Source organism: Lemur catta, chromosome 4, assembly GCF_020740605.2.
Source record: "Lemur catta isolate mLemCat1 chromosome 4, mLemCat1.pri, whole genome shotgun sequence".
NCBI lineage: Eukaryota > Metazoa > Chordata > Mammalia > Primates > Lemuridae > Lemur > Lemur catta.
The window spans coordinates 94,561,797-94,578,591 of NC_059131.1; the positions used below are offsets into that span (position 1 = coordinate 94,561,797).

The 16,795-nt window shown below is 39.3% G+C and overlaps 1 long non-coding RNA gene across 2 annotated transcripts; it reads right to left on the reverse strand.

The window, feature by feature from the left end:
- Positions 1-9,190: 9,190 nt before the first annotated feature.
- LOC123636512 lies at positions 9,191-16,688 on the reverse strand. 2 transcript variants are annotated; one of them, XR_006734566.1, is made up of 3 exons: positions 16,609-16,688; positions 13,739-13,825; positions 9,191-9,441 (listed from the first exon to the last, which is right to left on the reverse strand). It is a non-coding gene; the product is annotated as an uncharacterized LOC123636512 (long non-coding RNA). The 2 variants fall into 2 exon arrangements; XR_006734567.1 differs by having other exon boundaries at positions 9,191-10,226.
- Positions 16,689-16,795: the final 107 nt, after the last annotated feature.

Consider the following 16,795-nt stretch of genomic DNA (forward strand, 5'->3'; position numbering starts at 1 on the left):
GGATACAGCTGTATTTCTAAACTCCATCTTTCTTTTGTGCTTGCTGGATAGTAAACATGAATTGCTATTAATAATAATTTTCCATTGCACGTCCAGAACAATCCATCCAGAGAAAATTGGAACTTCTTCTTTACTGAGGTCCAGTCCCATCAATTTGATGCTCATTTTATAGAAAGGCCATTGAGCAAAATTAATGTACCCAAACAAATAGAGTTTGTCCTTGTAACTGATTCAGAGTATGACAGGAAACAAAAGGGCTGCCTTAATGGCCTCCTCTGGGAAATTTATTTTCAGAACATTGAGTTATTTTCTCCTACTCTACTAGATTAGATTAAAGTCTTTTTTAGAAGGAAAGAAAGAAAGAAAAATAAAACTTAGTTGTCTGTTTTCATACAAATCACTTTGAGATCTAGCTTCATTTAAATTCACTTGTTACTGTCTAAGTCAAATAATGTTATAATTTCAGGGTTATTTAACTTCTTTCCATTTTCCATTTTCTTCACACCACCCCCAGCATGTTTTATCCCCCGTCCCTTAACCTGAAATGGAAAATTGAGAGCCATTATATGCCAGAAATGAAGGAGTGTCAGCCTTTTAAAAATGCTATTAGTACTATACCTTGTCATGAGACAATACTTTGGACTATTATCCAAACACTGGTTATCTTTTTCTGCTGTACTGGACAGGTCAGTGATGTTACCTGCCTCACCCTCAGTCACAGGAAAAGAAAACAATGCTTCTCCCAGTCTCTGCAGAAAAAACATGTTCTGTTCCATGTTCTATTCCACGGGATCTGCTGCGTCCTTCCCTCCCGCATCATGGCCAATTGGCTGCAGAAGCAGCCAGTCCACAGGTTACCCGAGGAAGTGGCCAGGCATGAAGAGCTCTACCCGAACAGGAAAAGTAGTGACAGAAGATGCCTTGGCCAGAGTGCCTTAGTCAGAAATTAGATTTAGAAAACATGAAGAGAGAATCAATTGGGTAACAGGAAGAGACGCTGAAAACTTGCAAAGGGAAGGCCTGCGTGAGTCCATGTTGTTCTTAAGCAGCAGCCATAAGCTCAGGAAGGCATGCACGGAGGGCAAGTCATGGGCGGGTAGTCGCAGGAAGGGCAAAGAGCTAGGACAGCTGAGTCAGCAGGATGGCAGGGGACTGGTGACCTTCTGCTGCTTAAGGGCCAGGAGAGAATCTAGTTTCCCTCAGGCTTCCTTCAGGCCCGGCTGGGTGGCAGTTTCTGTTACATGAGTTTCTATCGCCCTTATCATCATGGGTATACTTTTAAAAAAAAATTCTATTATTTGCAGAAACCCACACATACACACATACACACACACATCCCTCTAAAAAATAAACCTCACCGCGCTGGTGAATCTTATCCTTCCAGCACAAACAAGAGTAGCAAAGTGAAGAAGAGCCCAAATTTACAGGCAGGAGTTGTGAGTTCTAACCCAGCTCTACTACTATTTGTGGTGTAATCATGGATAGGGGACTTATCGCTCTAAACCCATTACTTCAACCATAAAATGGAGTTGGACGAGATGCACTCATTTGGTAAATATTTATTGAGTGTCTACTATTTAACAAGTTCTGTGCTGGCTAATGGGGCATAACAGTGAACTAAGCACAGTTTTTCACTCTTCAGGCTAATCTTCTAGTTGGCATTACAGACAAGTAAATAGGTTATTATGAAACTGTGTGGTGTTAGCATGTGTTAGAGGTAGAGAATTCATTTGGAGCCAAAAGAGGGGCATCTAATCTGGCTGGGGAAGGAGCCCCTCACAGAAGTCTTTTGGGGGGCATTGAGACATGGATGGGGAAGGGTTAGTCCACCACACTGAGGGGTGTGTTCTGGCTGGACAAGGGAAGAGAAGAATGGTGCACGTGATGGTTAGCTTTATGTGTCAATACGGTTAGTCTATAGTGTCCAGTTATTTAGTCAAACACTAGACAGGGGTTGCTGTGAAGATATTTTGGAGATGTGGCAAACATCTAGAATCAGTTAACTTTAAGTCAAGGAGATTACCCTTGACGATGTGGGTGGGCCTCATCTAATCAGTTGAAAGGCCAAAAGAGCAAAAACTGACATTTTCCAGGGAAGGAATTCTGGCTCAAGACTGCAGCATCAACTCCGGCCTGAATTTCCAGCCTGAATGCATGCCCTCCAAATTTTGAACTTGCCAGCCCTCACAATCACATGAGCCAATTCTTTAAAGTAAATCTTTTATGTCCTGTTGGTTCTGTTTCTTTGGAGAACCCTAACTGATACAGTCCAAGTGCAGGCATACATGCAAGCCCTAAGACAGAGAGGATGCAAGAAGGATTAGCTTACAATTAGTGAGGACGGCAATGTCCAGAACCCACAGGGACTTGTAAGCCCAAATGAGGTTTCTGGATTACATTCCACGTATCATGGGAAGCCACTGAAGCTTTAAGCAGTGGATGAACATAATTGGAAAGGCAAGTTGGGAAGATTATTCTGGTTTCTCTACAGAAAAGATATTTGGGGTAGAAGTCCTGGCTGACACCTTTGGTTGCTTTTCCAATATCTTTTTCTCCCTTACCTCTTACAGTGGAAATTATAGTTTTGTTCCAGTGTCCATTTCTCCTCCAGGTAATTCAGAAAAATGAGATCATATTCCTAACTCTAGGGATAAATCCTGATTGGTCTAAGCCAATATGGATTTTTCCATTCTCATTGTTAGTGATTGTTTTAGTAGTGGGCATGTTTTGGCCAATGAGCTTTGAGGAGGGGTCTATGGGGGGAGACTTCTGGGAAAGGCATCCTCATTTGTAAGAATGCGCTAGGAGATAGTCTCTTCTGCTTCTGGATGTGCCCATGTCTGGGTGTGACATTGCTGACCACAGCTGCAGCCATCTTTCACCCATGAAGGTAGCAGCCTGAGAGTGAAGATGACAAACTAAGCATGGATGAGCTAAAACATGGAAAGAACCTGGGTCTCTGGTGACAATGATGAGCCACTGAGTCAACCAGCTCCCTAACTTGCCCAATTGCTTGTGTTCCTCCTACGCAAGATAATGAACTTCCTTTAAACCAACTGGAATCAAGTTTTCTATTTTGCAGCCCGTAGCATCCTAACTATTTGGGCAACTAGAGTGGAAGTGAGAGTCTAGTTCAGAGACTGTTGTCGAGACAGGCATGATGATGGTTTGGGCTATGGTGGTTGGTGGTAGTGCTAGAAAGGAAGAAAAGTGGATGATTCAAGAGATATTTATTTCAGAAGTAGATCAATAGGGTTGAGAATGGAGGAATTGAAGGATGGGTACATTAAGTCATTAGGAAAGTTCTATACACATTAATAATTACTTCATATTTTAATATGCCATTTGAAAAATTCTTATCGAACAGGAATGATTATGACTGTACTTCTGATGTTCTTTTGCATCTAATCTAATCCATGACCCTACAATACCAACTCTGAGATTAGAAGTTAAAGACAGTATCACTATGTGAAGTTTGTTTTTTAATCTATGTCAGAGTCCAAAAGTCTAATTCAAGGAGCAGAAACTACTGTGCAGCCACTCTCAAGTGTTTCCTCATAGCCAAGAGTGACAATCTCCAATTGCCAGAGCTTCCTTGAACAAATCAAGTTTTCTTCTATCCTGGGGCCAGCTTGGTGAGAAAGCCTACAGGACAGCAGCCTCCAGAAGGGAGCTGCAGGAGGCCGTGTCAGTTAGGGTAGCCGAGGCATCTCTGTGGGTGGCCCGGACAGGTCTGTTAAGTGTGACAGATCAGAAGTGTGTACATCCTGTTCTCTCCCTAACCTCTGGTGGGCCCATCACATTCCCGGGGAGGAAGAGACTATGCCATTCAAGCTCAGAGCACATTCAAGATGTTCTGAAGAGTTCATGGAGCACACTTAGCATGTACTGTTTCATGGGCAGATTTTCTGGCAGGTTTCCTTCCACAAAGAGCTTTTGGCATCAGAAATTTGGAATCATGGTCTTTTCATCCATAAATCAGTATAAATCTGGTCACATCCAGGAAGAGGTTTTCCTTGTGCTCACTCCATCTTTATTGTTTGCTCAGTGGTTCTCTTCTTGTGATAGTCATAGATTCTAGGAAAGTTACACTAATAGACACACTGAGGCTTGTTATGGGAGCTTCCATCTGATAATAACAGATGAAAGTTACTGTGATAGGGTTTTATAACAGGTTAAACAACCCCCCAAATTCCTGTCCACTGTAAACCACAGCATGTGACCTAATAAGGAAATGGGGTCTTTGCAGATGTAGTGAGTTCAGATGAGGTCATACTGGATTAAGGTGGGTCCTAAATCCAGCGACCAGAGGAAAGGACAAACAGAGATACACAGAGAGGAGAAGGCCATGTGACAGCAGAGCAGAGATTGGAGTGATGTGTCCACAAGCCAAGGAACACCAAGGATTTCTGGGAGCCAAGAAGCTGGGAAAAGGCAAGGAAGGATTTTCCCCCAAACCCTTCAGAAGGAGTATGGCCCTGCCAGCATTCTGATTTAGAGCATCTAGACTCCAGAACTGTGAAAGAATAAATTTCTGTTGTTTTAAGCAACATCAGTTTGTGGGAGTTTGCCACGGCAGCCCTAGAAAACTAATACAGGTTGTAATGGCTGAGCCCCAGGCCTCTCTGCAGGCCCAGACCTTCACCCCGGTTCTCTCTCTCTGCCTGCGGTTTAGGGATTTGGCTTATTTTCCTTTTCTTTCAGGAACTGTTATTACCTATACTCTGCTCTACCAGCCCAGCTGTGAAGTGGTAAATGGTTTTCCCAGCTCCCCATTTTCCTGCTAATAAGCTTATGATCCTCTTTGCTTACCTGCTTTATTTTTTTACTAATTATTACAGACAAGCACATAAATAAAAATCCTCGAGAAATTACAAAGTTTACAAAACTTGTAAAACCTCTGTTCCTGTACTCTAGTTCTCAGATTGATCCAGCAATTAAATTGACACTTGAGTATTTTAGTTTTCTATCTATTAAAAAACAAACAAAAATTGAATTGTATGCTTCTATAATTATAAAATTTAAAAATTGTTTTCTAAAAATAATACAAGCAGCACAAACTGAAAGTACCAATACATTTTAATTAAACACGTATATTTTTAACCACTACCACAGCCTTGCATCTGTTAGGTTGGCTTAGGGTAGGAACCTGAAAAGTATGCATAGGACAGGACATAATGCGGTTAATGGAAGACTTAGATCGTGATCATAAAGCCTGTGAAACAAAAGCTGCAGGAGTCTGGAGAGTCTGGAGGTTGTATATCTAACTCCGACCACAGACAGCTGCAGCGGACACAGGCATTCCTATCCCCCCTGACAAGGACAAAGCTTCCCCTATCCCCCTATCTCTGCAGATGTTGCTCACTCCCCCCCGAAAAGTCCTCTACAAACCCCAAGGCTTTCCCCTCCCTTGTGTGGACGCTTTTCCCACCTCCACCCATCTGCACCCAGATGCTCAATACAAACAGCATTTTGCCACACAAGGCTTCATGTGTCTCCATCTTGCCTCCGGACCTAACAACATCGCATGAATTCATCCCCTTGCCAGACCGGGATTTCAGCTGCTAAAGTCCCTGATAGATAGTAGGTGATCAATACATGTTAGTTAAGGAAAGAAAATCCTGCTCTTTAGCATTTTGGTACCCTTTCACACAGTATAATAGATTAATCAGCCAATCAGAGGATAAGTGAATTTTCTGTGCAGAGGGAAAACAGGGTGGAGAAAAGTCACAGAGTTTTGAATATTGCCCAAGAAAGGCAGCACCTGTGAGTATCTATGAAAAGTAAAGTTACCTGAAGTGATGGGATATAACTTTGTAAAAGCAAATTAATCATGAGCTCTGGAAGCCCAGATACCTGGGTTCAAATCTCAACTCTTCTACTTACTAGCATTTAATTGAAGAATCACAAGGTTCATAAATTTGGAAAGGAGAGCTTTATTTCTTTCTTATAAAGGGCTATAGCCTGCAGACTGGCCCTGTAGGCTGGGAAGTGTAGCCCCTGGCAGAAACTGAAAGCAGGCACTTAGAGGAAGGGAAGGGTGACGTGGGAATTTACACTGAATGGTTGGCTATGTATACATATTCAACAGGTTATAGAAGGAGCTATGAATATTCACAAGGGAGAGTGTGCACATGTGCAGTAAGCAGACATGCATGTTACGTATATCCCACGTTCACTTTGGGGTAACTTACTATTTAAATGAATTAAAATTAGGCTCTATATGTCAAGGCAAAATGGAGGACACAGAGGTTTCCCGTGCTCAGCCTCTGAAAACTGTCCAGAACCAGTCCATGTTTCTTTTATCTGCAAGGAATGCTGGTCAGTTGTTGTGTAAATTAGTGGTGGAACAAATCTTTTGAAAGGGCCCATTTCTGTTTCATTCAGGAAAGAAAGCCTAATCACGGTTAGCAAAGAAGAGAGTATAATGAGGCATATTCGACTTCCCATCGCATCATGGCCAGGAGCTTGGTTTTTAAGGCTTCTCTGGGATCCCCTTGGCCAAGAGGGGTTCCATTCAGTCAGTTGGGGGGCTTAGGATTTTATTTGTATTTCTCATTAACTATGGAAACATGGATGTGTTATTTAGCTTCTCTGAATCTCAGTTTCCTCATCCGTAAAATAAAGATGATAAGACTTAAATTTCAGGGTTGGTGTAAAGATGGAGGCAATATGAGTAAAGCATGTGCTTGTGGTGTAGTAGGTTCTCCTTAAACGCCTGGTGCTGCTACTGCCCATCATTTCTTCTCTTCCCTCAAATCACCTTTCATTCACCTTGTGTTTAGAGGTCATTCCCAGATTATAATGATGGAGGACTGGAAGTCAAATCTCTGGAATAAATCAATCCAATTTCCCCATAACCAGGGAGTACACTGAATTAATTGCTATTAATTTTTCTTAGAAATTTCAGTTATAAATTATCTTCAGCTTTCACTAGCAAAACATGCACAGCTGACCCTTGAACAATGTAGGAGGTAGAGGAACCAACCTCCCGTGCAGTCAAAAATCTGTGTATCACTTTTGACTCTCCAAAAAGTTAACTACTAATAGCCTACTGTTGACTGGAAGCCTTACCAATAACATAAACAGTCAATTAACACATTTTTTTATGTTATATGTATTATATACTGTATTCTTACCATAAAGTAAATTAGAGAAATGAAAGTGTTTTTAAGTATGGTTACACTAGTGTTATCACATTGTTCACCAAAAACAATCATAAAGAAAATATATTTAGTATTCATTAAGTAGAAGTAGATCATCATAAAGACCTGCATCCTCATCTTCATGTTGAGTTGGCTGAGAAAGATGCAGAAGAGGAGGGGTTCATCTTGCTGGGTCAGGGGTGGCAGAGGTGGAAAAAATTATCGGCATACAACCCGGCCCTCAAAGCTCAAACCTGTGTTGTTCAAGGGTCAACTGTACTTTTGAATATTTAAAAAATTTTTGACATTTTTTTAAAAATACATATTTACTGAGAAAGGAAACTACCTACCCTTCCACATCTAACTATCTGCATTAAGCTAACTTTACTATTCCACCATCTTCATTAGTATAACTTTACTATTCTAGCAAACTCTTGTCCAGGCAAATAACTTGATGTTCATTAAAGCAACTTCCTGAAAACCTATCTACCCTTCAATAGAAAGAATGAGAAGACAATTTCAGCCATTAGGTTCTTTGAATCTCTTGTATCAAAATTCCTTGCCTAATTTTCACTATTCCTAATTCAATTCTAATCTATGCCCTGCATTCAAAGACCTACTTTAAATGCAAACTCACAATCTCAATAAATTCTGACTTTGACTTTTCCCCTCTGGGATGCTGCCAAGTTTTACCAAGATGGTGGTCTTTCTTACTGTGGTAAGCAATAACTCGGCTTTGTCTTATTGATAGGTTGTGTGCAAAAAAGAGTTAATATAGCAGGTCTGTGACTATTATCCTTAGAAAGCCCTACTTGGAAAGTTGATCCTTGGCTGGCATCTGAAAACTTGAATTTCAGGAGAATTCCAATTATTCATGATAAGAGTGGCTAACTGCACCTAAACTATTTGTGCAAACAATATGGTGTATGCTGAACATTTGCTTTGCTTCCAGACGCCTAGAATTTTGGCACATGCTAGGTACAGGGTGCCTAAGTGACCAGCCCCAATAACAACCCTGGGCACTGAGTCTCTAATGAAATACCTTGGTGGGCAACATTTCACATGTGTTGTGATAACTTGTAGTTTGGGGAAGTAACAGTGTCCTTTGTGACCCCACTGGGAGAGGGCTCTTAGAAGCAGGCTCTTGGTTTCCTCTGGACTTAACTTCGTGTGCCTCTTATCTTTGCTGCTTTTCTTCATATCCTTTCACTATAGGTCATAGATGTGAATATGACTATATGCTAAGCCCTGTGAGTCCTCCTAGTGAATTATTAAACCTGGGAACCTCCAGCACAGGTTATCTTGGTGATATTTGGGGAGCAAATACCAATATTACCAAAGAAAAGTTGGAGGTTGTAAGTAAGCAAAATTTATTTACAGAACTCCTTAAAATACAATTTTACTCATTTATTCATGTGTTTATTCATTCATTTATAAAACTTTTGCCAAACACAGTATGTTCTAGTCACTCTCCTAGAAACTGGAGGGAGTGAGAGAGAAATAGAGAGAGGAGAACATCAGATCCCTTTTCACAAGGGGCTCACGATTTCATGACACCTTCAAATAGCAAGACAATGAAACTTTGGCAGGAGAGTGCTCAGCTAAAGGTCAGAGCAAGGGTTTGCAGAGCACACAGAACAGAGACAAGAGCTCTGCTTAGGAAACTGGGGACTGTTTCCAGGAATTGTCCCTGATTTCAGGGACTGTTCCAAAGGAATTGACATTAAAGCAGACTTAAAGGCTAGATAGATGTTCGTCAAGTAGAGAAGAAATAAGTTATCCTGACAGCAAGAAGAAAAACACAGAGACATGAAACAACTTGTTCTAGAAATAGGAGGTTCAGGATGGCTGCCGCCGCGACTAGGTGAAACCTAGGGCTTATGTTAGAGGTTAGAGCCTAGACTGTGACCTTTTATATTTTGGGTTTGTTTTTGTTTGTTTGTTTTTATTTTTGGTGAACAATGGGATAACATTAGTGTAACCATACCAGGTTTGTTGCCCAATGCGTGGCAAATGAAAACACCAAGGCACCAAGTTATGGCAAAGTTTAATTGCAAGGCAGCCAAACAAGGAGATGAGAGGAAACCTCAAATGTGCCTCCCCAAGGAGTTTGGGGCTAGAGATTTTAAGGGGTTTGGATGAGTAATGGGCTGAGGTGTGGGGATAGTTGATTGGTCAAAAAAAGTGAAGTCATGGGATGGAGAGTTGAAGAAACTGCATTCTCATGCTGATTCAGTTCCTCTGCGGGGGCTCTTCAAACTTGTTGGCATCAGCCTGTTCTGCTGGAATTCAGGATCTGAAAAACATCTTAAGCAATTCTTAAAAAAACACCCTATGATTCTAACGTCAGAGATCCTATCTGTAGGGACAATGGAGATGCAAATGGTCAGTGACTTTTGGTTATTAAGCAGCTACAAGGAAGTGGGACAAAGTGTAGCCTGATTAATGCTTAATTATAACTATTAATATATTTCTGTCCAGAACCCAGCATGTAATTCTTGTTAACCATGTAAGGATGGTTTCATCAGAAGTTAGTGACAAGGATCAGAGTTGTGATTTAGAAAGAACCTTTCACTAGTTTCCTAAGTGAAAAGAGGCTGCATAATAGGGTGGTTAAGAGGATGGAGCCAGACTGTCTGCACTCCAGCCTTACTTAACTCTGCCACTTATATCTGAGTGATCGGGGACAAATGACTTAACCTTTATATGTCTTAGTTTTTCCCTTCGTAAAGAGGGGATAATAAGAACTTCTGCCTAAATGGGTTGTTGTGTATACACTAATACACATAAAGCACATGGAAAAAAGTCTGGCTCTCAGTAAACTGTAGCCTTCATTATTACTGCATTAAAGCTGCATTTGTTTCACAAGCATTTTATTTGCACTTATTAAGGATATTGCTTAAAGCAAGATTCAGTGTTAGTATAAGAAATGACAGAAAACTCAGATCACAACATATACATGTAAATATGGAAATGTGGAGCAGATATAAACACTGGCAAGAGGATGTAGAGGATCTCTGTGTTTCTTCAAGTGCAAGGTGATGACAGATTCCCCATGAAGTAAAAGTCCACTGCAGTCACCTAAACAAAGCCAATAAACATATCATCCATGGGGCTGTTATCATTTTACTAAAAGGCTAGTGTTCTCTCTGCTTTCCATGCTTACTGATTGCATATTAGTTGAATTGCAGCCTTAAAAATCAACTACATCTAATTAAGACTTTGGAGCTTACTCAAGTAGTTCTTGTTTCATTTTTTCCATTGCTATAAAAGCCTTGCAATGCACTAAAATTATTTTTAATGTAATTTTGGAAAAAAAAAAACAGTGCAAAAATGTATGCAGAAGTAGAGGTTCCAGAATTCCCATATAGAAGGGATTTAGAGTTAATCATGTGTTTAGAACATTCTTCTCCTGTGTAGCCTAGTAGCTCCCTCCCTCACTTCTACCAAGACTCTTCAAGTGTTTGACTGCTGTACTATTTTCCTGCAGCTGTTGGCATCCTTTAGCTTCTTTGGCTTGTGGCCACATCACTCTAATCTGTGCCTCATCTTCACAGCCCTCCCTGTGTGTCTTCTCCTCTTCTGTCTCAAATCCCACCCCCCCCCACCTCTCTTTTATAAAGACACTTGTCATTGGATGTAAGGTCCACTCTGATAATCCTATCCAAGACTATCTCATCTCAAGATCCTAAACTTAATTACATCTGCAAAGATCTCTTCTCCAAATTACATGCACAGGCTCCAGGGATTTGACATGGGCACACGTGCATCTAAGATTAAGCTAAAATTAATCTTCAACAGTGTTATGTGGTTATGCTTTGTGTTCTTTCACTAGAGGAATAACATATTTGTTTTAAATGTCCCTTTAAGCAGAGGTTCTTATCCTTTTTGGGAGGACTATAGACCCACTGAATTTCTAATTAAATCCAAATCTACGCTGACCCACACAGCCCAGCCCTGTAAATCCCCTGAATCTCTAAGCTCATTTTGTGTCATTCTCCACCCTATGAGTTCCAGCCTTAGAGCAGACGGAGGGTCAGGAACTTCAGCCAAAAGGCTGAAAATCTTTGCATGAGATTTTTATTGAGGACAACAGTGTGGCTCTGGCCCACCTCTTGGACCTAGTCTTTCACTTCCCCTCTCTCCACCGCTGCTCCCCCGTCTGTGCTCACCAGAGACCTTCGAATCCTAAGGCACACAAGCATTCTTCGGGACCTTTGCTCAAGCTGTCCTCTCTACCAGGATTACTCTTCCCCCTGTTCTTGCATAAACAGCTCTTTCTTATTCTTCAAGTCTCCACTTAAATGTCATCTGTTCGAGGCCTTCCCTGACCATCTATTTGTCCAGCAAAAAGCAACAGCTGGATTGCTGAAAGCAACGATCTGAAATCTCACATGGAGTTTAACAGCAACCAAATCTCTCTCCGATCTCTGTAATGTCTTTCTTAACCCCCTTTCCTGATCCTCTCAAATTTTGACCCCTTTTATTTGATCCCTTAGCAGCCTGTACTTCTTCCACATAGCATTCAGCATACTTCGTTGGAAATGCCAGTTTCTTGGGCTGTGAGTCCCATCTCATCAGAATGTCCATGAGGGCAAAACACCTGAGATCTTTGCTGAGTTCTGTGAGTTATTCTAGCACATTATTGAACATGAGGGGGTCATGGGACCCCCTGAATTTGTAGCAAGTTGGTCATAAGGGGAGGTGGACTGGGGACCCCCAACTGTGTCTGGCATCTGAAGTGAGGACAGACTTTTGGAGGACTAAGTAGAGTCTGCATTAACTCTGATGGTTAGTGCCAGAATTGAATGGCAGTACACAAATTAGTGTCAGAATAGCTATTTTGAATCTTCCAATGGCTGCTTGCCCCAAGGTGTAAACAAACCTGAGGCTCCCAACAAAGGCTGACTTTGAAATAGAGGTGTTGGCAGAGCATCCTTTAACAAACCTAAAGTAGTCCTCTGAAGTAGCAGCAGTATTTTTTGTCTTTTCTTGTAAAGAAATATTCTTTTAAAGGTGATGGGGACATTGGACATGGAGCATTTAGGCCTAAGTTAGGATGTTCTGAATAAATATGTATTGCGCAGTAAGGGTGTGGGAGTGATGACAAGTTTCATTTAGAGGTCTTGCCTCTTCTAAATCTTGACTACTATTAAAGAATGCACGCATAAGGGAGTATCCCATGGGAACAAAGCGAAGAAACAGTCAGTAAGCAATACAGAAGGTGGCAGAGCCTTAAAATTCAAATCTCAGATGTTGATTCAATGACACATTTTCACATGTTTATGTGAATTGAAAAAAGTCTGCTTTGGCTGATTGATCTGATAGTGAAGCCTGGCTTTGCTGATTAACTTTAAAGTTAGATGTTTTATATACATTGAATGAGCCAAATATGCAGTTCCAAGGTTTTGCAAAAATATACTTAAAGATCATGACAAGATAAAAGTATTTTAGCAAAAAATATTATATGGGCAAAGCATTTAGAGAAATGTTACTATTTCTATTTTCTCAACCCCAAGTTAAAAAATAAGATGTCTTGAAATAAAAGAGTTACAGATAATTGTTAATAACTTGCTAAGTCTTTTAAAAGTCTTTTTAGTATACCTTGGAATTTGAGAAAATGAATAACTCAAATAAAAGAGGTCCTAAATGAGGTGCTTGATGACAGATCATAAAAAATAATTTTTGATTTTAGAGTACTGTAATTTTTTGGCATATATCTTGGATGGAGGGCTAAGATTTGAGTGACATTGCTATTACAAGACGTTTCCCGTGGCCATCTATTATCTGAACAGATTTTTCTCAGTGTTTACATTTACAAAAGCATTAACTACGAATAGAAATGATGCTGAATCCTATCTCATCTACCTATAATATTTCCCTACTAACACATGAACCACTGAGAAAAACAGCACTATTCTTTTAGCTAAAAATGCATTTCTAATAAAATGTTATCATAGAAGATTATCAGACTAACCCTCTTATAGATAAAAATTATAAACTTTGGACAAAATATAAAAACAATTATATGAAGAAGACACTAGAAAGCAACTAAAAGCAGGCAGACAGAAGTTGAAGGGGTAACTATTCTTCAAATAATGGAAATATAATGAGTGAAATTTATGATCATATATCTTTTTACCTGAGGGGACTTCCCAGTATGTACTGTGGAAGGCAGGTGGAACTCCATCAGAAAGCTACATTTTTTTTTTTTTTGAGACAGGGTCTCGCTCCATTGCAACCTCAAACTACTGGTCTCAAGTGATCCCCCTGTCTCAGCCTCCTGAGTAGCTGGGACTACAGGTGTGCACCACCACACCCTGATAATCTTTTTCTATTTTTAGTAGAAACAGGTCTTACTCTTGCTGAGGCTGGTCTTGAACTCCTGACCTCAAGAGATCCTCCTGCCTTGGCCTCCCACAGTGGAAGGATTACAGGTGTGAGCTACTATGCCTAGCCAGAAAGCTACAGTCTTAATGGCTTAAGGAGTTAGAGGATAGATTCTGGGGCTCTCAGAGAAGCCAGAAATGGCAAATGGAAATCTTGAAAAGGAAGAAGTCAGAGAGGGAGAGAACTCCAAAATCTGCACATACGTTCTGGCCAAATCCTTGGTTGACTCCTGAACTGTGTACATGAGGGGGAGACTTCAAGGAATCCAGCAAAAAGTAACAGTTGGCTTGCTGAAAGAAATGATCGATAATAAGTTTCAGGTGGAGTTTGACTCCAGCCAAGTGAACTACCTGAAAAATCAAATCAATTCTCAGTAGAGGAATATTAATATAACAGAATATAGAGGCTCTACAATATATCATACCCATTATCAAGTATATAATAAAAAATTAATAGATATGTAAAGAAAGTTTGACCCATAATCAAGAGAAAAAGTAGTGAATAGAAACTGACACTAAGATGACCCAAATGTGAGAATTAGCTGACAAAAACATTTAAAGAGTTATTATACATATATTCAATGACTTAAAAAATGATCATAATGAATTAACCCATGGGAAACCTCAGCAGAGAAACAGAAGCTCCAACAACAAAAAGAATTAAAAAAAAAAATTCTAGAACTGAAAAGTACAAGGTCTGAAATAAAAAAAATATACTGTGTGAGCTTAATAGCTGATTATGAATAGTCAAAGGGTTGACAAATTTAAGACAGATTAAGAGGAATTATCTAATCTGAAGAACAGAGATAGGAACCATTGAAGAAAATGAATAGGTAGGTAGAATCCTACTGACCTTTGAGATAATATCAAAGAGTCTAACATACATGTAATAGAAATGTCAGAAGGAAAGGAAAGAGGGAATGGGACAGAAAAACTATTTGAAGAAATAATGACTGAGATTTTCTCAAACTTTGTGGAAAACATAAATCTATAGATTCAAGAAGCTTAGCAAAACCCAAGCAAGACATACATGAAGAAAATCATACCAAGAACATCATGATCAAACTATTGAAAATCAGAGATAATGAGAAAACTTTAAAGGCAGCTAGAGAAAATGACACAGTCCAAATTGTGTGGGTAGACAGAGAGATATGATTCAGAAACAATGAAGGCCAGAGGACAATGTAATGACATGTTTAGACTTGAACTTGGATGGATGAGGGGAACAACATCAATCTAAAATTCAATACCCAGAGAAAATATCCTCTGAAAATGATGGCAAAATAAAGATAATTTCAAGCTAAGTAAAACTTAGAATTTAGCACCAGCAGATGGGCATTATAAGAAATGTTTTTTTTTTTAAAAAAAAAAACATGAAGGATCTACATGAAGAAATGGAGAACACTGGAAATGGTAAATATGTAGGTAAATACAAAATAAATTGTTTTAATTTCTTTAAAAGATGTGATTGTTCAAGGCAAAAATTACTCATTATATTTAAATATATGTAAGTCTATTATATATGGCAACAATAACATAAAGAATGGGGGATAAATGGAACTATACTTTTGCAAGGTTCTTAAATTTTATGTTATGCAATACATTCTGGGCTCTCAGTACACTGAGATAATTTAAGGATGCATATTGTGAACCCTAGCACAACCACTACAATTTAATGTAAAAAGGTAAAGCAGAAAGCCAATAGTGGAATTCAAATGAAATAATCAGAAATACTGTATTAACTCTAAAGAATGCAGGAAAGGAGGAAGAGAAGAACAAAAATAAAAAGATAAAACAGATAGAATTGAAAAATAACAGATTTAATCTCATCACAGCATTATTACATTACATGTAAATGGACTAAAAACTTCAATTACAAGGCTGGATTTAAAAAAAAAATCAAGAACCAGCCATAAGCTATCTACAAAAGATACATATATTTCAAATACAATGATACAAATTAATAGAAAAGAATGTAAAAAGCCTTACCTAGCAAATAGTAAGGCTGAGAAGGGTAGAGTGGTTTTATTAGTATCAGACAAAATAGACCTCAAGCCTATTAAAACTCAAGTAGTATTAACAGAGATATGGAGGAACAGTTCATAATAATAATTTTTTAAAAAGTCAAATCATTAGGAAAACATAAAGTGTAACTGAAGACATAAAAATCTTGTGTGTGTGCCTAGTAACAAAACTTCAAAATGTATGAAGCAAAAACTCACCAAACTAAAAGAAGAAATAGATGAATCCCCAGTCATAAATAGATTGTAATATCCTCCTCTTAGCAATAGAACTACACCAAAAAATCCATAAGGATACAGGTGATCTGAATATTATCAATACTTAACTGAATTGGTATTTATAAGACCAATTGATAGTTATAGAACCACTCAACTGCAGAATGCACATTCTTTTTAAAGTGTACGTGAAATGTTCACAATGTAGATAATATGCTGAGCTACAAAATGAGTTTCAATACATTTTAAAAGATTGAAATCTTAGAACATCTTGTTTGGCCTCAATAGACTTAAACTAGAAGTGCCAATATCTAGGAAAGCCCCTAAATATTTGGAAATTAACACACTTCAAAGAAGTGAGTCAAAAAAGAAATCATAAGAGAAATTAAAAACTATTTTCAATTAAAGGAAAACGGAAGCACAACATATCAAAAATGGTAGTATGCAGCTAGAGCAGTGCTTAGAGGGCAACTCATAGTTTTAAATGCTTCTATTTATACGTAGAAAATTCTAGAATCAATAATGTAATCTTCTACCCTAACCAACCAGAGAAAGAAAAGGAAATCAAAACCCAAATGAGCAATAAAGAGCAAAATTCAACAAACCCAAAAGATGTTTTTTTTTTTAAAGATTTTAAAATTGATAAACCTCCGGCTAGATTAGTCAGAAAAAAAGAATATACAAATTACCACTAGTAATGTCTGAAGAAAGACAAGGTTCCTGCTCTTAGGGACTTCTAAGAGAGGAAAAAAACATAGTCATACAAGTAAATCTGTACCTATAGATTGTAGTAAATTCTAACGGAGGATTCTGTAGCGGAGTGAGAGGCCTACTTACGTTAGAGGAGGGCATCTCTATGGCAATTACCCAGGTTCCCTCACCCCAGAAGAACCACCACTAGCCTTGCCTGGCGTTTCCCTAAGCTCTCAGAGGCAGGTGGCGGCCCCGCCCCCCGACTCCCCACCCCCGCCCCCGCCCCCGCCCCCGCCCCCGCCCCCGTCCCCCACCTCTGCCACCGCCCCAG